General features: G+C 32.9%; 1 pseudogene; it reads right to left on the bottom strand.

The window, feature by feature from the left end:
* Positions 1 to 3,502: 3,502 nt before the first annotated feature.
* On the bottom strand, positions 3,503 to 4,434 carry LOC124087304 (olfactory receptor 6C2-like; annotated as a pseudogene).
* Positions 4,435 to 15,394: the final 10,960 nt, after the last annotated feature.

Here is a 15,394-nt window from a genome sequence, read left to right as displayed (position 1 = left end):
TGTATAGTACTGTTTTCTTAGCTTTTATTTCTCAGCCAGTTCATTCCTCGAGATGGGAATGCTTTCCCTTGTCCACACAGGACATGAGTGAGAATTGGCTACCAGAACAGGAACACCTTCCTGAGGAAACTGAAAGAGAAAGGTATCAGGTGAGTACTTGGGCACTCTCTTGCAGGAAGCTTGTGCACAGCTAGTTGGTTGAGAGAAAGTTTCCTTATAGCATGATATTATGCATGGGGAACACACTCTCTACAGAGAGAAAATTTTACTTTTCTTTTCTAAATATTATCATGAGTCAAAAGGGAAAACCTATGAAAAGAGTTCAACTCTCTCAGTTCCTAGAGGTGATTAGGGAAATTTGTCCACAGTTTTGTGAGGAGAAATCCCTTGGTTTTTATACTTGGGAAAAACCTGGCAGGGAGCTGCATGCTGTCTGTATTTCAGCTAACAAGACTAAGGGTACAATTGAGAAGAATATGCATGGTAATAGAGACTTGCTTATATTCAGACTAAGATATTGGATGATGGTTCTTAGGAGATTTAATCATGGGCCTCAGAAATGTGGTTAAAAGTCTTAAACCCAGTTAATAGGGTTGCCAAGCTTCCAGAAATTCTCTGTTTGCAGGAAACTTAACACATTAAAAACAAAGAAAAGAGTCAAGGGTGGAACTGCAGCAGGCCCCATTTGTAGCTCATGAAAACCAAAGAGATGATCTAAGAACACAACCAAAGCATACTTCATTCATAGCAAGTGAGAGACAGGGAAACAGCCTGGAGGCAGACCCAGAACATGATTCTAATTTATAGTGAATAAAAGGCAGGGAAACATCCCAGATTGCACTTCATTAGAAAGAGAGAAACAAGAAGATGCAGGAAGGGTCACTCTGGAGTATTCTCTGTCTGAGGACAAAAACTTTCACTTGAGGAAGAGATTAAATTGGCAGCAGACCTCTGTAATTTGCATTTAAATGGTCCTTTTTTCTGGGACCACCCTGTCTCTCTAGAATGTCTAAGACTCAAGAGTCCCAAATATAGCTGCTACAAATATTTCTCCACTCCTGTGAGGCCTCAGAGCCACCTGAACCCTGGGAGAAGATATATCAGAGTTTAAGTTATTTCCAATTTTTGAGCACTTAGACCAACAAAACCAAAATGTAAGAGTTCATGCAGCTATTCCTTTTAAAACATTAGAAGAATTAAAATTTGCTTGCTCCATCTATGGCTCAAACTTGCCTTTTGTTCAAAACTTGACAGACTCTATGGGTAATGAGGTCCTGCCAACTTATGATTGGGTGACACTTGCTACTTCTTCTCTTTCATGAGGTGAATATTGGTTGGAAATCAATTCTTGGAGTGGTTGCTTTAATACCATTTATATCCTGTAATGTGACAACTTTGGTGGCTATATTTCAAAACAGTCAACATGCACATTTTCTCAATAATACTTCCAAAGCTCTCCATAATCAGATAAATATTGATGAAAAGATTGAAACTAAATTGAATGCCTTGGAGGCTATTGTCATACTATTGGTAATGAGTTTCCACTCTTAAGTTTAAATAAAGGCTTAAATGCCATGCTGCTAATTAATATGTCTTTGTTATCATCATCAAATATAATGCTTCTAAATGGGATTTGGAAAAGGCTAAAAATCATATAATGGATATTTGGCATAGCAATAAAATAGCCTTGATCTTATGGAATTACATCATCACATCCAGAATATTCAGAAAAGCAAAATCAATCTTATGGGCCCTACATTTCTAGCTGGTCAAATACTTCAGAAATTGAACAGCTTTAATCCAGCAAATATGTTGAAACACTCTGCATGGTATATTATTGGAATGATATTTTTGCTACTAATTCTCTTTTGTATCCTAATAATAGATTGTCCTAACCTCAGAACAAGAATCCAGGTGCTCTATATAACATAACATCTTTTGCATTTCAAAAGTAAGAAAATGGGGGAAGTGTGGGAAACCACCCATGAAATATGCATAGATCAGATCAGCATTGAAGCCATTAACTGGGAACATCTGGCATCTGGGAACTCCCAGCAGCACCCTCTCTGGTTTTGAGATGGTCTGATATATTGTGAACTCACACCCAGCTTTGTCACAGGTCTTGTGCAGCACCAGAGATAGGCTTGACCCCTTAGGAACTGATTGGCCTACTGACCCCTGTCTCAATCCTGTTTTTGAGATGAAATTTCTATCAAATCCTTTAGATCTGTGCTGATATAAATAAACCAGGTGTGGGCTCCTTTTTTTTTTTTTTTATAAGATATACCCGTCTAGTCAGCTTGGCCTGTTGCTGCCCCAGCTCTGAAATTGTATTTCTGTGTCCTGTGGTTATTTTGTAGTACTATTTTCTTAGCTTTTATTTCTCAGCCAGCCCATCCTCTAAAGGGAAACACTTTCCCTCGAATACATGGGATTTGTGCAAGAGAAAATAATTAAAAACATGAAGAGAGAGCCTACAGAATGGGAGAAAATGTTACTGCATTCACCTCAGATAGAGCATTAATCTCCAGGTTATATAAAGTACGCAAAATACTTAACACCAGAAAAAAGAACAAGTAACCCAATCAATAAAGGGGCTAATAAACCAAACATGTACATTTGTAATTTGCTTTGAACACTAACTCTTCAATTTTTGAGCATTTTCTTTTTGTTCCCTTCATCTTAATTCCAATTGATATTAGTATTTTTATTTTTCCTAGTTTTATTATTCTATATCCTTGATATCTTCAAAAAATTATTTTGTATATTTTATGTATTAATTTAACTAGTTTTCTTATTTGTGAAAATGTAAAATTTGGTGTTCCAATTCACTTTCATGCATCTATTCTGAATTAGAAACCCATAATATGTGATTTTATGTATATACTGCTTTAAATCAAATGTATATTTTTAATTAATATTGCTCTTCTATATTAGAAAATAGCAAATAAGTCTTCTCAGTGATTGTGAAGAAATCTCCATTTCTTCAATTCTGACTAATCAACTCTTGATGATACTTCATTTCCAATTATTTTAATTTGCTTGGAATGCCTTATTTCTTTTAATATATTTTAGCATGTCTCTGATGTTTTTTGTTGTTGCTATTTTGATTGTTGCATTTGTGTTATTCATTTTGTAACTTGTATTACAGGAAGACACTGTCTGGCACTATTGCCATTTAATTTAACTCAAAGATAATTTGTACAATTTTAAATATTATATTTCCTTCTCTAGGGTGATGTTATTTTCTTCACTTCCCTAGCTAAGAAATGAGAAAAACTTAACACCTTGGAAATTGTAATTTCAGTTTCACAGTGATGGAAAACACAATGCATGAATTTGATTTGAAATAATAGTTTAATAAAGATGAGATCAAGATGAAATATTAAATGTCATTGAGAAGGCTAATCTGATTGAAATGTAGAAAGGCAATGAAGAAGTAACTTAGAAGCAGTACTAAAAGAATTACAGAATGTTTTATCTTACTCATTTATCAAAACTTCTACTTCTTTGAGAGAAACACAATCTTCTTTATGGAGTCATTAAAAGCGTGTTTTACTTGCTTGTTTCTCAAGGTGTAAATGAAAGGGTTCAGCAAGGGCGCTATAGAAGTGTTGAGAACTGAAATTCCTTTATTTATGGCCACCTCTTCTTTTGCTGATGGCTTGATATAGATGAAGATGCAGCTGCCATAGGTGATGGAAAGCACAATCATGTGGGACGAGCAGGTGGAAAAGGCCTTTTTCCTTTGCTGAACAGAGGGGAATCTCAGAATGGTCCTGATGATGTATGTGTAGGACAGAAGCACAAAAACTAAGGTGATAATGAGGGCAAATACAGCCACAATTATAACCATCTGTTCTAATATCCATGTGTCTGAGCACGAGATCTTTAGGAGGGGACTTGCATCACAACTGAAATGATCAATGACATTAGAATCACAGAATTCAAGCTGGAGACCTACACTTAGGGGTGGGACAATAATCATCAAGCCAGCTACCCAGCAGGAGAGGACTACTAAGGTGCACACTCTGTTGTTCATGATGGTCATATAATGAAGGGGTTTGCAGATGGCCACATAGCGATCATAAGACATGGCTGCCAGGAGAAAGAATTCTGTTGCTCCAAAGAGAAAAACAAAAAATATTTGACTTACACAAGCATTGTAGGTAACAGTATTGTCTCCAGTTGATAAACTAATCTAGGGATACAGACAGTAGTAAATGAAACTTCTAGGAAGGAAAAGTTTCTGAGGAAGAAGTACATAGGTGTCTTAAGATGGGGATCCACCCGTGTGAGGGTGGTAATAGTCAGGTTCCCTGTTACACTCAACATGTAGGTGACCAACAGAAAGATAAAAAGCAGAACTTGCAGTTTTGGGTCATCAGTCAGTCCCAGCAGGATGAAAGTGGTTATTGCTGTGTGATTCCTCATCATTGTACATTGATATTTACCTAATCCTTATGTAAAAACCAAGATATCATAAAGAGAAACATATTCAAATTCTACAACAGAAAGGTGTGCATATAGAAGTCAAGCAAACCAGCCTATATTTTTCTTCTCCTTTTATATCATACTTAATATTTTTATTATTTCAATAGCAATCCTGAATTTTCTGTGTGTGACTAGTGGAAGTTTCCTTAAGGGTTCATGTTTTTGTAGAACAATCCAACTTTTTCTTTGATCATTTGCTCCCTTTAGAATTTATAAATGTAGTTTATTGGTCACATAAAAATCATTAGATGGACTGGATTTCCAGATGGGTAAGAAAAAGATGTCATTTCATGGGAGGCTAATAGTTCTTTGTCCAAGAAAACCCTGAATACCTGGCCTATCCATGTAACTAAGAACATGGATTCTCTTGTTCTATCTTGGGATTGTTATAAAGGTAAGATACATTTTTCTTGAAAAACAAACAAGTGATAAAAACAACAACAGGATTCCTTATAGTGGAAATTGTAGAACCTATGGATGGTTGGATGTAGAACTATTTGACTTATAGTGTGAGAAAGTGTTATGTACAAGATATTTAAAAAAAAGAGTGCTTTCTTATGCATACATTCATGCTTATTTACTTGACTGTTGTCCCTCTTTCTCTCAAAGTTTCAGATGTTAATATATATATTTAATATCACAGAATATAGCCTTATAGGCTGTGTGTTATAGCATGATGTTTTAAACTCATTTGAAAACATACAAGTTTCTCCTTAGTTCTTCTTCATCCCATTGAAGTGTTAACTAGCTCTGTTGGGACTTTCACTTGCAATTCTCCATATATTTCCTCACTCTCCAAAGACTTCATTTTTGTTGAAGCTAATGGCACATTTTAGTTTTTATCTTGCTTACAATTGCCACAGCATCAAAAAAGCAAAGATTAGTCATTCTTTAAATGGGTTCCATGTTTTTATTCTCATTTTCCTTCTAGCTTTATATTGCTATTTTTAGTGTCTCTTTTTACTCTTCACTTTTCTCTATTCATATGTGAAATATTGGTGCTCCCCAATATTCTACTTTCAGACATCTCACTTCTTATATTCTGTTTGTTATTCTTCTTTTACAATGCTTTCCATGAGTGATTTTATCAATTCATTTGCTTTTACATTTATATGATGTACTCCAAAGATGAGATCTATAGGATATAGCATATAGGTCATTTCTGGGTGTCTGCACTGTATTGTTTCCAGGACCCTCCTTGGATACCAAGCCTAAAGATGCTCTAAACATTACAATTTGTGTGTCCACATCTCAATTACCATATGCACTAAAAGATTTGCCTTATCTTCTACCAGTGTTAACTACTTTTTGATATAGAAAGAATTATTTTTTTGCTTAACCTGCAAGTATCTTTATGGAAAGTAGCTTCTTTGATTTTCTCACTTCAACACTTCTCATTTTCTTACCTGTCTTCCTTAGGGATTGAGTTCCACTAATACTGACTACTTGAAATTCTTCATATTTTCTACATGCCTTCTCCTCTGCACAGGCAGTCCTTTTGGTTAATGCCTATTATTCCTTCATGTATCAGTTCTTTCAAAAAATCTTTATTCATGAACTCAAAACACATGAAATTGTGCTCCTAAGGATCTGCTGTTTATTCAGTCATGGAATATATCACATTGTATTATGCTTTGCACTGTAATTATATTTCTCCTGTATTTTTTAAAATATATTTACTTGTAGATGGATTCAATACCTTTTTTTTCATTTATTTTTAGTTTTTTTTTTTTTTAATGTGGTGCTGGGGATCAAACCTAGTACCCACACATGCCAAGCCTGTACTCTATGACTGAGCCTCTTCCCTAGCCATCTCCTGTATATTTCTGTAAATTTCTCTAAAGTAGAAACAATATTTTATATGCTGTTAAATTTTCTTATATTTGGCTTATATAGTAAACTTACAGATGAAACAAAGCAGCATTGTCTATATCCTGGCTATATACTCCCTAATACTTATTCTGGTCATTTGATTCAAAGTCCATATTTACATATACACTTCAAACTACTCTTTTATTTTGAATACTTCTTAAAACAAAGGCCTGAATAGGCCCAGCTCTAAACTCTACAGAGTTTTTCCCAGGCTTGATCTACTTCTTCCTTTATCCTTAATAACTAATTCCCTGTCTGTAGCTGCTGTTTGCTTTCTTATTTCCAGTAACTTCTTTCCTGATCTCTTCCTCCTTGTTAGGAACGTAGTTAAGGTTTGCCCTTTTTAACATAATTGCTTCCCATATATCATTTCTTGGAACTGTAATTGTTCCACACTGTGATATATATATATATATATCTGAAACCACCTACTATATGTCTAAAGATTTAATCTCCTAAAAGAGACTTTGTATTGTCTTTCTAAAATCAACCATGATCCACATGGATAATATAAACAGGTACCTTCAAGAAGCTCAGGAATATCCAAATATTCTCAAGGTTATCAGATGTTTAGGATTGAGAGAAAATATACTCTAATAACAGGAAATTTGTTCTTTTTCTGTTATAGCCTTTGTAGCTACAAAAAGAGTGCATGATACATAACACATGTTTAATAATTTTTGAAGAAATGGTTTAATGTACCTTTATGTATTTTAACTTGTATTTTAATCTTTCAAAAAATAGAGAATGTTTCGATGATACTTATATCTAAAAGGTTTACTTTGTGATGTCTAGAAGATTAGAATTATTGTTAAATCTTGTGATTGTAATCCAAGTATTTTTTTAAAATTTTCTTTTCTATCTATATCCCAAAATGTGTTTTCTCATACTGATACTCCAAGTACATTTGCTGATATAACCAGAATGTTATTAGTGTGAACATCTTTTCATATTAATAGTATTAATTCTACTTTCATTTATATCCATATTAAAATGTTCATTTAGCTATTCAGTTCTTTGTATTTTCCATAATCATCTTCAGCAGTAGTGTTTCTAGAGAAAAGGTGAAGATTGCCACAGAGATAAATAAATAAACCTACCTTTTGTAAAGGGAAAAATAGTGCCATCAAATTTCTATGGCCAGGAATAGTCACAGTCTGAGGAATTGTTATTTGACTTTTCCTTGCCTGTCCAGGTTTGCTCCTCTTTTCTCCATTCTTCTCATCCATAAATTCACCTAAATGGTATGGAATTATAAATCTCTTAGGATCCAGCACTTTCGTGGTAAGGAACACAATTATGTAATAGCAGTAGATCTCTCTTCTGCAAAGAGTGGGAACCAGCTACAGGATGAGGTAAAGGCTGAGTGGGCAGGATAAGTTCAAGTTTTTTAAAACTTCTCTTTTCTGGTGATTTTGCTATCCTCCAGGAAGTGTGACCACAGCTTACAATCTTTGTTACACTGGAAATCTCAGGTGTTTGGATTCTTACAGTAAAAATGTACTTCTGACTACTCAGCTTTCTAACAACTAATATTAAGTTGTAAACTACAATGAGATGTCACCTTACATCCATCTATTAACAACAATAAAAATATGTTTTCATGAGGATGTGGAGAAATTGGGATCTGCATACTTTTGGTGGAAATGCAACCTTGTATATTTACTATAGAAAATGTTAAGAAGTTTCCTAAGAAAACAGGCAATAGAATGACTGTCTGATCTAGCATTTCCACTTTTTGTCATATTTCAAGAATAATAGAAATAAATATACCAAAGAAAAGTCTGCAATCCTGTGTTCTTTATAGCTAAAAATAGCAAAGTTACAGAAACAATTAAGATGTCCATCCACAGATAAACGGACTAAAAGAAAATGTGATGCGTATGTGTGCATGCACACACACACATACACACACATATACACACACAGACACACACACATGCACAAAATGGAATATTATCCAACTTAAAAAAAAAGGAAATCCTGTAATACGTAACAACATGAATAACCCGGTGACATTATCAAAGTGAAATGAGTTACAGAAGGCAAATATTGTGTGACTCCTCTTACATGAAGTATCTAACATACTCAGATTCAAAGAGAGCTAGAGGGGTGATTGCCAGGAGCAGAGGAAGGGGAAATGGAGAGCTGTTCTGTTGCCATAAAATTTCAGTATGGAAGATAAATAAGTGAGAGATCTTAAAGTAAAAAAAGTCTCATTAATTATTTGACAAGATAGTTTTCCTTTTGTGCTTTTAAAGCCTTTCACATAGTCCTTTACACAAACTCTAAATTTCATCTATTTTTCGCCTCAGAAATGCAATATCATTTTCATTTTTCTCTTCACATATTTTTTTGAGTAGGTGTAAATATATCTTCTCCTTTTGCATAAAAATAAACTCTTTTAATTTCTCCAAGTTTTTTGGTTTCATCCTCTCAGAAATCATTCCACCAATGCAGGATAGGGAAAGCTGTGACTAAGGTAATGTTCGTTTTATAACATCAATTCTCCATACATATCTTTCAAACTCCCAGTTCCTTTTGCCAGACTTGTTAGGTATAATGATGATGTATTTACTCCACAGAGTGCTCCACTCTGACATTGTCTTGGTCCTAGTCTTTCCAAAGAATGAAGTGCTTTGGATTCTTTCATTCCCCTCCCTCTTATTAATTCCCTCAGGAATTGATTGCACCTGACTGTTGGCAAACACAAAGCAAGTTAGTTCAAATAAATCTATCCCATCTAGCATCTACCATTGTTCCACATCTTAAAACTGATTAAGTTGTACTAAAACTATCAGCATCATATTCTGTAATGTATTACTTTTATCTTTTGAATTAGAATTATCAAAGATATTTTCACAAATATAGAAATTTGGGGGAATTAGATAATAAATTTTCACTAGAAAGACAGGGAGTGAGGTTAGATGCTAGTGGAGAAATTAGAAGCTAGAATAATTGCAGTACAATTATTAAGAGTTTCATATGCATATTAAAGTTTGAGAATCACCAAGGCAATTAAAGTTTAGTGTTAATCACTGACATTGTCATCTACACACCCCATCAGTGCTGTTCCTTATGCCATAAACGATCACTTAATTTATATATTTGCATTATAATTTAGACACAAATGAAGGATGACTAAAATATTAATAGATTTCTTTTACCTGCATTACAGGCTTTCTTTTGTTCATGTAATCTCTGATCATTACGTGTAGTCTTCATATAGAGGAACAGACTGTGCTTCTGTTAATGAAGCAATAACTGCCCCTAGTCAGCCAGCATCGATTATTTATAATGCTAGCATTTAACATATGCACCATCTGAAAACATGGTGTCTTGGGCTTTGTGTATTTCCCTATCATTGAATGAAAGTATATTTCCCCAGGAGATAGCAGTTTGTTTTAGGATTTTTTTTTAAAACTCAGTTTGCTTTTTAAAAATTCCTGCAAACAACATGAGTCCCATAGGTCTGGAAAAGTGACTTCTTCCTTTCTATGGCCATTTGCCTTAGAAAATCCCATGTGGTGTATATGGCAAGGCTAAGCATGCTTTGATAATCTTGTGCAGTAAATAATGAACAATTAAATGTTCTTCAATAGAGAGTAATTTGTCTCACTTTGTTATTGAGGGGACAATTTCATTAAAATAATAGGAGTTATTAGATTATTTCTACTTAAATTTTTCATAATAAAATAATATTTCCAATTTAGAAACTGTTGAAATTTTCAGCAATGTAATATTCTTTGTGGTACATTTTCCAAGGATTTGGAAGGCACACCTCAGAGTGTCTTTTAAACTATACAGCATTGATAACTACAAATTGCTGGATCGGTGACTACAGATAGATGCTTAAATATGCCTGATCAAGAGAATAGTGTAGTTAAGACTTTGTTGAAAAATTTAAAAACATGGTCATTACAATATTCCATATTAAAGAGTTGAAGAGACGCTTAACAAAATTACAGGAAAATACACCAACAAATATTTCTTTCCCTTATCTCTCAAAAAAGAAAGTAGTTTTCATGTCTGCCTTAGATTACTTACTCTTTATAATTTTTTATTATTTTGGCTGGCAGCTCCTAGTGAGTTTAACTGCATTGTGTTAAGGAAGATGTGTTTTGTCCTGGCAATCACTTTAGTTGCTCTCTAGGAATGTTTTGGAGAGTCTTGCGTTTTTCTAGTTTCCCATTTTAACAGAGTATGTTTATATCTTTAGAAACTCTTTCTTACTTTGAATATTAGAAGCATTTGCTTTGCTTTCCATCATTCTGGTAAGAAAATTCTAGAGGGATAAAAAAAAATAATTTTCTTTGGGTTGAGAAGAGTGGTTTTCTGATCTTTATGAGCTAGCAGTTAATATTTTTACTCCTCAAATAATGATATTTATATTTTCTTCTCTGTCTCTGAGAAGCACATTGAGATTATTTGAATTAATAGTTAAGTATCCTTAGTGTTGAGGTTCAAATGTCATTTACTGAATCTTCTGTGTAATTAGCTTTGGCAAAGCAACTAAAATAGGCAGCAGCCAAAACACCTTCTTTGAGACAATAAGATAGTGATTAGGAACAAGTTACAGGGAAGGTGCTCATCTTAATGGTGGGGGGTTGGGGTGGGGGACCAGCACAAGTCTGATTCAAGTGCCCATTATACTTTCTAAGAATATAATTATGTCTGTTAATAAAACATTTTATTGAATCCACCATGATAAAATATTTGATAAAGTATCTGGTACATGTGAAAATTCTAATTGACAAAAATTACTATGTAGGCAGAGATATTATAAAAACAATCATTTTTTAAATCAGAATTCACATCTGAAAACAGGAGAACATGTGTAAGGTGGACATTATTTGTTTGATATGCAAACAATGCTTTTGTCTATGACTTTGTGTTTGGAGACTTCCACCTTATTTTTTCTAGTTATTCATAAAATATAAAATAAGTTATTGTAAACTACAGTATCCCTGTTCTATAGAATATTTTCTGTATAATTGAGTAGCAAGTATATTTACTTTGTACTTGGGTACCACTTTTCTTACTCCATTATCTTCCCCATTCCCAGTTCTAGTAATCATTATTATACAATATGATCAACTTAATTTTTTTAACATTCACATATGAGAAAGAATACATAATATTTGTCTATTTGCATATGACTTATTTTATTTTGCAAATTGTTCTCTAGTTATATCCATCTTGTGGCATATGATATCATTAATTTTATGGTTGAATAATCTCTCTTGAATTCTAATTCACATGATAGGCTATTCATGCACAGAAATACTAGTGAGTTTTGTATGTTGGTTTTGTATCATTCAATTTTGCCAAATTAATTTTAGCTCCAATAGCTTTTTAGTGGAGTTTTGTGGATTTTCTGTACATAAGAACATACTTCCTTACAAACAATGACAATATGACTTCCTCTTTACCAACTTAGATGCTCTTTATTTCTTTCTTTTGCCTGATTGTTCTTGCTAAAATGAAAGTGGTGGAAATGACATTCTTGTTCCAGATGTTAGCGAGAAAGCTTTCAGCTTTTCTCCATTCAGTGTGGTTACAACTGTTTTCTTATTATATATACCTTAGTTTTACTCTTAATGTATTCTGTTTTCATCATAAAGGGTTGTTGTGTTTGTTATCAAATGCCTGTTCTACATCTACTCATGTATTCATATGTTTTTGTCCTTCATTTTGTTGATGCTGTATATCTTGTTTAATGATTTGCATATTTTGAACCATCCTTGCATTCCTGGTATGATTCCCACTTAAGAATGGTGCATCATGGGGGCTGGGGTTGTGGCTAAGAGGTAGAGTGCTCTCCTAGCATGTGTGAGGCACTGGGTTAGATCCTCAGCACCACATAAATATAAAATAAATATATTGTGTCCACCTATCACTAAAAAATAAATATTTATTTTATTTATACTAATAAATAAATAATTATTCAAAATATTTTTTGAATAATCTTTTTAATATATCATTGGATTTAGTCATTTGCTAGTTTTTGTTGAAAATTATTGCATCTATGTTCTTAAAGGACATCAGGCTGTAGCTTTTTTGTTGTTGTATCATTGTCTGGTTTTGGTATCAGGGAAATTAATGCTAGCATCATAGAATAAATTTGCAAGAAATTCATCCTCTTAACTTTTATGGAGTCACTTAAACAATGGAATTAACATTTCTTACATAATTGGTAGAACTTCATAGTGAAGCCATCTAGTCCTGTATTTTTCTGTGAAGGGAGATTTTATTTACTGTTTCAACCTCATTATTCACTGTTGGCCTGTTCAGTTTTTCTATTTCTTCATGATTAAATATTGACAAGGTGTATGTTTCCAGGCATTTGTTTTACTTTCTTCTAGATTATCAATTTTTTGGTATACTTGTTCATAATAATCTTTATGTTTCTCGGTATTTCTTCAGTTCCAATTTTAATAATTTAATTTTCCTCTCTGATTTTGTTTGAATATTCTCTTTTTGTTAGTCTTGCTAGGGAATTGTCAATTTTCTTTATCTTTTTGAAGGACCAAACAGGAAGTCTTTTGTGTTATTTTTTAAATTCTCTATTTCACTCATTTTGACTTAGATCATTATTTCTTTCCTTTTACTAATTTTGAATTTTGTTTGTTCTTATGTTTCTAGTGCCCTGATATGCACAGGCAGGTTCTTTATGTAAGGTCTTACCATTTTTGGAGAATAAATTGATTGATATGAGCTTTATTTTTAGTAGTGCTTCTGTTGTAGAACATTGATTTTTGATATGCTGTGTTTACAATTTCAATTGTTCAAGCATTTTTTAAAACTTCATTCTTTATTTCTTTCATTATCTATTGGTTGTTTATGACTTAGTTTGCTTAATTTCCCTGGATTTATGTAATTTCCAAAGTTTTTCTATTGATTTCTAATTTATCATGGTATTTTTGGAAAAGATGCATTAATATAATCTCAGTTTTAAAAGACTTACTGAGATTTGTTTTGTAGGCTATCATGTGATCTATCTTGAAGATTACTCCATATTTTTAGAAAATATGTATTCTTCAGTTGTTGGATGGAATTTGTAGATGTCTATTATGTGCAACTTAACTCTGTCATTTCTTTGTTGATTTTCTGCCTGAATAATTCTTTCATTACTTAAAATGGAGTGTTCAGGTCCCATACTATTATTGTTTTGGACCCTATCTCTCCTTTTAAATCTATTAATATTTCCTTGATATATCTGTGTACTCCAAAATTAAATGCATATATAACTATTCTTTCCTCTTGTGGAATTGACCCTTCATCACTATTTAATCATTTCCTTTACCTCTTTTTAAAAATATTTTTATTTCCTTTGTTCTTGTTGCTAGTGCTGGGGATTCAACTCAGGGACTCACGCATTATAGGCAAGCACTTTAGCACTGAGCTACATTCCTGGCCAGTGTTTTTTTTTTATTTATGGTCTAGTGTTTTGTGATATGACTGTGGTTACTCCTGCTTTCTATTCTATTTTCATGGAACATCCTATCACATACCCTCACTTTCAGTTTAAGTGGGTCTTAGAGGTGAGTTGAGATTCTTGTATGCAACTTATAGTTGGGTCATATTTTTATTATTCATTTAGCTACTTTGCAACTTTTAATTGGAGATTTTAACATGTTTGCATTTAAATAAATTATAATTGGGCCAAGTCTTACTACATCCATTTTGAAACTTCTTGTCTGGTTTTATAGTATTTCCTCTCTCTCCCCTTTCTTACAATCATCTTTTGTGATTAAGTGATTTACTGCCTTTGTGATTGTGTTTTCATTTCTTGCTTATCATTTTTGGTTTTCAGAATATTTTTGTGTTTAATCTGAGGCTTACAAAGACATCTTTGTTTATTACAAGTTATCTTTAAATGTTTACAACATAACATGATTATAAAAGCAGGAAAAAGAATATAAAGAAAAATAAACTATACTAATAAGAATATTACATTCACACTCCACTCCTCCCCACATGTTCAATTTTTAATGTCCCATCACATTTTTCAAATAAACATACCAATGTAGTTATTGGGTTAAGGCTTGTTTTGTTTATCATATTCGTACTAAAAATATAAATGATTTACATACCATCTTATAACATTAAGGAATTGTGAATTTGTCTGTAGGGCTAATTTTACTCTTTGAGTTTTACATCTTCCCATCTTTTCTTCTTACTTTTCAACAACACTTTCTTTTATTTTAAATAACTCCCTCTAGCATAATTTGGTTCAGTTCTGGTGGGGACAAATTCTCCCAGCTTTTAGCTAAAAATACCTTTACCTCTTTTTCATTTCAAAGAATAGCTTAGATGGGTAAAATATTTTTTGCTGATAATTTTTTTTCCCTTCACTGTTCTAAGAATCTCATGCCCGTCTCTCTTACCCTGTAAGATTTTTAAAAAGTCAGCTGTCAGGTGAATTGATACACCCTTGTGTGTTATTTCTTTGCTTCTGACACCTTGAGAATCTTCTCTTTATCTTTCACTTTAATAACTCATTAAAGCATGTCTTGGAATAGACTTGATCAAGTTAAATCTGTCTGGTGATCACTGAGTTCTCTTATACCTGAATATATCTATTCTTCTCTAGTTTGGGGAATTTACTGTTATTATCCCTTTGAATAAGCTTTCTATCCCTAGGCATTCTCAAGTACCTATTGAACTCCAATAACACAATTTTAATTTAAAATTAACACAATTTTATTGGTGTCCCCAAATCCCCAAAGACTTTCTCTATTCCTTTTGTTTTGTCTTCTTTCTTCTCCAACTGTGCATTTTCTAAAAACTTTGAGCTCATTAATTCTCTTTTCTGTTTAATCAATATTGCTAGAATTCCTTCTTTCATATTTTAAAATTTTGCTTAGTATATTTTTTTTGTGGTGCAAGGATTTCTGGTCATTTTTTCATTTGCAATTGTTTCAATTTCTCTGCTAGTTCGTTGTTAGAGTTTATAATTTCCCTATATTTTCTTGTAGCTTATTAAGTTCCTTAAAATTATTCTTTTAGATTCTACATTCAAGAG

The sequence above is a fragment of the Marmota monax genome, unplaced genomic scaffold, assembly GCF_021218885.2.
Source record: "Marmota monax isolate L192 unplaced genomic scaffold, Marmota_monax_Labrador192_F-V1.1 WCK01_AAM20220418_F8-fsc00012, whole genome shotgun sequence".
Classification (NCBI taxonomy): domain Eukaryota; kingdom Metazoa; phylum Chordata; class Mammalia; order Rodentia; family Sciuridae; genus Marmota; species Marmota monax.
This window is presented reverse-complemented; position numbering and strand designations above follow the sequence as displayed.